The following is a 5,808-nucleotide window of genomic DNA, read 5'->3' on the forward strand; positions in this document are numbered from 1 at the left end:
AATTAACACTAGTGATATATATTAATGTTTTCATTCCACCCTGGACATTTTTTACTGCGTTTAATGAGTTGGATCTGTGTTTATGCGCGCGTGCACCCCCACCCCCTAATGATAGTGCGCGTCCACTGAAGCAAGCCCGTACACGCATTCGTTGTTGTTGTTGTTGTGTGTGTGTGTGTGTTTGTCACCAGTGAGGCAAAGTTGCCTTTCCATCAACTTGCTTGTGTGTGTATGTTTGCGGTTCCACTGGCGACCTGTGGGGGGAGCTCCTGCTCTTCTACACCAGGTGTCATTATGTGGCTGTACAAGAGAGATAACTTGTGTGTGATACTGATACCAAGACTGAAAATTAGAAAGCAGCTTTTGTTTGAAATCGGTCCGGAAAGCTTTATCTCCAAGTCTGTGACTGCCACTGCAAATTTCTGTTTGTCATTCAGAGAAAAAAAAAAAAAAAAACAATAGTGATGTGTGCAGCACTAATAAATGCATCCCGAATTGTAACTTTAGAGCTCTGATAACAAGTGAGACAGGTCACATTCGCAGTTTTGCACATATATCCAAATCCTCCCGCACACCCCAAGTGAAATCATCAAGCCCCGTTTGAAATTATAGCATTATTAACAGCGAGTCAATTCACTYTTGGACTCCCCTCTTCACATGTGCAGAGCAGAAAATTGCACTGGCAGTGGAAATTGCAGAAGAAAAGCTGCCTTATCCGGCATGCTTCATTCAATCTGGTGGCCTTTTCAATGGTGAAAAGCTGGCAACATGTAATCATTCCCCAAAGGAAAGCAGTCTAAATCACATTTCCAAAATGAAAATGCCAGCAGTAGCTTAAAGCTATATTTGTGTCATGGCTTTAGATGACCCAGTGTTGATCATGCTTCCAGGGACTGAAAAGAGAACATGCAGCAGCAGAGGCCCTTTTTCAAATTTTTTTTAGCAGAACTTACAGTGGAGTTGGCTTAATATCCTGAAAACAAGATAAACTTGATACGTTTGTGTATTTTCCCCCTACATACTGACTTTTTGTTACCCTTTAAATCATTATTTTTTTATTAAAAAAGGTATTGTCAAACTTTGCAATGAACAAAAATAACAGTAACGGCACAACTTTGCAACTTTCCACCATTTTATTGTGCTCTTGCTGCAGCTGAAGTCACCACAAAGCTGTCTCTCAAGAGGTAGAAAAAAAAGATCTGTTGTTATTAGGAACAAACAACTGGGGTCACATAATGACACATGACAAAAAAAAAAAACTCTCAAATACCAACAAGTTCACAATATTTTGGAAAGGCAGCTGATGCAGTTGACCTCTGTCAAAGTCTGTCTGACCTCTGCGCTGTGGCTGACAGCTATGCACGTCTGTGAGGTCAAACAAATCTTGTACAACRTGTTGTTCACAAAACAGACCAAGGTTTCTATTCGAAGGGCTGGTAAAGATGATAGCAAGTGATTAATTATGCTCCCTAAAAAACAATATTCAAAGTAAAATGGTTATCAGGTGAAAAATAAACTTTGTTTTGACTCATTTCACAGTAGACTTGACAGAAAAGCTACTTTTTTCGTAATTCTGTAGTGTGAAAAAACACCTGTTTTCACCCACAATGTTTAACTGTTTGTATTATACTTTTTTACTTGATTTTGTAAAGGATTAGACCTGTGTGGAGACATCTTAGTTAAGCTACTGGCAGAATAAAAATGGGTTCAGAAATCACAGTAGTGACCCCTTATTAATTACCTAACAACAACAAAAAAGACTAATTTGAAGAGTTACTCTTTACTCATGTTTTAAGTTGAATTGATAAAATTAAGAAGCAAAAAAGTAATAACAAAAAAGAAAAAATATCACTTACATCCAAAAGGCTCTAACTGTAAAACTGAATCTGAAGACARAATGCTACAAAATAAAWAAAAWWAAATAAAATAAAATATGACATGCCTTTAATGTTGTAAAGATGCTGGAATTGAAGTACGTTTTTTTATTTGACTAATCAGCTGTGAAATGATCATGAAGAAAACTGTGTTGAATTATTTTTATGCATGCCCTTAAACACGCAGTCTTGAGACTTTCCYACTCAACTGCACGTTTGTAGGCAGGTGTATAAAAAAGAGAAAAAAGACCCACACCTTCATGCAAATGAAGCATCTTTACCTTCCACTTGGCCATTGCCAGGTAGGGATCATCGAATTGAAAGCTGACACCAAATTGAGCCTCTGTTTCCCTGACCCATTATGTACTGCCAGGAAGCTCAGTCATTAGTCCTCAAATATGATAACACTCCCAACACAGCAGTAACTACAGTCATTTATCTTGCCTGACACTGCCTTGGTCTTGCTGGCTTGGTGACAGCGCTAGTTATGCACCTATTGGAATTTTTGTTGCGTCTTGTTACAGAAGGGAGCATGATGTCTTGATTTGCAGTGGTCTGCACTGGTTGAGAATTATACAAAACAACCTTTGACTTTGTTTATTTAACTGTAGCTTTAATGGGTTCTTTTCCAGGAATAGAAAATATGATCTCATTCAGTCTGGTAGTTTGTTTTTTTTTTTTAATATAAAATACAGACCTGTGTAGACAAAGATGGAGGGGAAATAAATCARTTTTTGATGTGACCGCAGTTTCTGTTAAAACAGCATCAATTATTTTGGGCAAATTTGCACAAGGTGCAGAATTTAGGCAGACTATTTTCAGGTATATGTTCAATCAGTTCCTCCAAACAGATGCTGATGATCATAAGTTGCTCATGCTGAAACAGTCATTAAGTCAAACAGAAACAGCTGGGTAAAACTGAGTGAGGAATAGACTGCTACCAAGGTGAGGCTGTGGACAAGTCTTATGATACAGGTCTYACAATCTTGAATTAATTAAGCAGCAAAACACAAAGGATATGGATTATAGGTCTCTCACAGGAAAAATAAAAATAAAAGCAGGGGCTTTACAATCATGTCTTTTAGAAGAAGTATTATGGAAATCACTAATTTTGGGAACCAATGGTTGGCCAGGGTAAGCTCAAATAAAAGACACATTCTTCTTACTTCTTTTTAAAATCAAAAGATTTCCAGTAGCTCCATCATCTCAGAACTAGTAGAAATATGTGGGATGCAGGTACATTCATTAAAAGTCTAGAAAAGTCAGTGGTCGTCATGGAAGAATTGCTAAAAATGTCCTACATTTTGAAAACAAGCCCAAGCAACCAAGCTGTGCATGATCACATATGGGTGCAGGGAAATGGTAGCAGGTGCTCTGAACTGATGAGTCAGAACTTGAAACATTTGGGTATAACAAAGGCCAGTTTGCTCATTGAACAACTGAACAGCGGTGCAATAATGAGTGTCTGCAGGCAATGGTGAAGCATGGTTTCATGCAAGTTCATGGCTATGTTTTGAAACAAAACAAAAGAATAAAAACAGTTGAGGGTTTTATTTAGTATTGATGGTGCCCACAATGTTAAGAAATACAAACAGATGCTATGCAGTGCAGACAGCTCTTTCTGTACCATTGGGTAGGTGTTTGATTGGCTCCGTGTTTATTCTGTAGCTGGACAATGATCCAACACATGCAGACATTCTCATTAACATCTGTCTTCAGCATGAATAACAGCACAGGGTTCTGAAGGTGATGGCASAGACCACACCGAACTCTGATCTCTGCTTCATGGAGTGTGTTTGAAATTACATGAGAAGGCTGAAGGATCTGAGGCAGAAACAACCACAGAMGATCTGTGGTCATTCCTCCAAGATGTTTGGAGCAACACCTGCTAAGCTCTTTCCAAGATTTGTCTATAAATATACATGAAAAGAACTGATGCTGGGTTGAAAGTAAAATCTAGTCACAGCAGTCATTGATTAGCTTTAGATTTTTCCTCTTTTCAGTCACTTTACATTAATAATTGTTTAAAACAGGAAATGTTTATGTTCTCTGAACTCACTTTCCTCTGTTTGGTCACAACGTTTTTTTGACAACACCATTATAGCTATGACTAGCTTTTTATTATTTTTTTCTCTTTCACCACTTTAATTTCTTTGGGAAGTTGATTGCAGTGTGATCATGCAGTGATATAAGTAGATTTTTGAAAAAAAGAAAGAAAGAAAAAAGTAGTATATGGTACTTTGTGGCTTATACTGTATATAAAAGCATACATCATATATTTTCACTTCACATGCCTGAGGGTGGAGAATATAGTCTCAAAGCCAAAATAATTAATTGAAAACAGTGTCTCTTTTTTGTGCATGTTTGAAACAGCTTTAATTAATATTCCTGAATCAACAATGTATCAGATGAGTGGACTCTATAATATGAAAGTGCTGCAATGCTAATGAGCCACAGAGAATTGCCACCAATCACTGTTTCCCTCTGTTCTGTGAAAGTCACTGCTTCCAGATGCATTAGAAAAAAAAACACTCAGCAATAAAGTGAAGACCAAGTTTGAAACTAACTAATAAACAGAGAAAAAAAAGATTAACACAATATAACATCTATTAATATGATTTTGAATGCAATTCATAGATAAAGTATAGTGTTTGTGTTATTATTGAAATATAAAAAGAAGTCTCACTACTTGATGTCTGCATCACATCCTATCTAGCAAAACAAGCTTACATCACGATACTCACTGAATGAAATAAAGTCAATTTCTGTAACTGTACTCATATGCTGCTGTTATACAAACAGGAAAGTCTATCATGGATATTTTTGCATCTTCAGTAAAGTGAAGCATTTTTAAAAACTGAAACCATCTTAGTTTTGTAGGACTTTTTAGCTCTCTGTGCTTCAAGGAGCACTCTCATTAAATTTTGATTGGCACCTTAATTATAATGAAAACAGTCATTTTTAAATATGTGAGCAAGTTTATTTAAGTCCTTTTGTTTTTTTTCTATTAAAAAAACTGATCAAAAGTTATAAGCCTTCAGAGAACTTCCATCATACTTAAAACAGACGGGCTCATCGTCATCTTTTTTACGAGTCTTTTCTTTCACACTTATTTTGTTATAATGTACAAGCCAAACATATCGCTTGTTTCTACTATTTTAACTGTCTCTGTGCGCACAAAGCTTTCTTTTAGAATGTGAACAATCATGAAAGATAATCTGTCTGAATTTTTTTAATTAGGACTCTTGCAGAGAGACTTTTAATCTTTTCAGTCTTCCTTATGATGGCTAAGAAGTGTGAAGCACTCCCTGCTGGAACATTTTAGCTAGCCCTAATTATTCTTTAAAAAAAAACAAAGAACGAAAGAAAAGAAACATACTTCATTGCATTTCAGTTAGTGTGGGATTTATCATTTGAAGGCAGTATGAAGATGAGAAGTTAAAGAAAGATGCACTATTTCAAGTGCAAACCATACATGTTAATGTTAAAAAAAATAAAACAGTGGTGCCGTCACTTCTTAACAGGAGTGGAGTCTATTGCTGACCCATGACCGATGGAATGCCGGTGAGTCAGTGTGCAGTGCGTGGGAGCCACAGGCTCCCAGCATAAGTGACCTATATTGCTACTTGGGGTAGCTGATCAGAATTAAGCTAGACTAAAAAAATAAAAATAAAAGCAGATTGTAGGAAAAGCTGACTTGACGTTTGCTGAGATGCTGTGGTAAATGTGTATTATTAACTTAACTATTTTACCTTTCTTGTAGCATCTTAATGAAGATACAATCGGATCAACTTTGGTGATATCATTTAGTTTAATAATGGCGACTTCTAGCTTCACTTTTTATTTAAGTTGTAGATGAATAGGCTCACAGAGTCAATGGGCCTCATGCAAGAACCGTTCGTACGCACAGATTTGTTCTTAAGTTGTGCGTACG

General features: G+C 36.6%; 1 protein-coding gene across 2 annotated transcripts in view; it reads left to right on the forward strand.

Moving 5' to 3' along the window:
- Nucleotides 1-5,808, forward strand: part of brinp1 (bone morphogenetic protein/retinoic acid inducible neural-specific 1) — a gene marked incomplete in the record, with an annotated part of 117,023 nt that overhangs the window by 1,340 nt on the left and 109,875 nt on the right.

This window comes from Austrofundulus limnaeus, unplaced genomic scaffold, assembly GCF_001266775.1.
Source record: "Austrofundulus limnaeus strain Quisiro unplaced genomic scaffold, Austrofundulus_limnaeus-1.0 Scaffold57, whole genome shotgun sequence".
Classification (NCBI taxonomy): domain Eukaryota; kingdom Metazoa; phylum Chordata; class Actinopteri; order Cyprinodontiformes; family Rivulidae; genus Austrofundulus; species Austrofundulus limnaeus.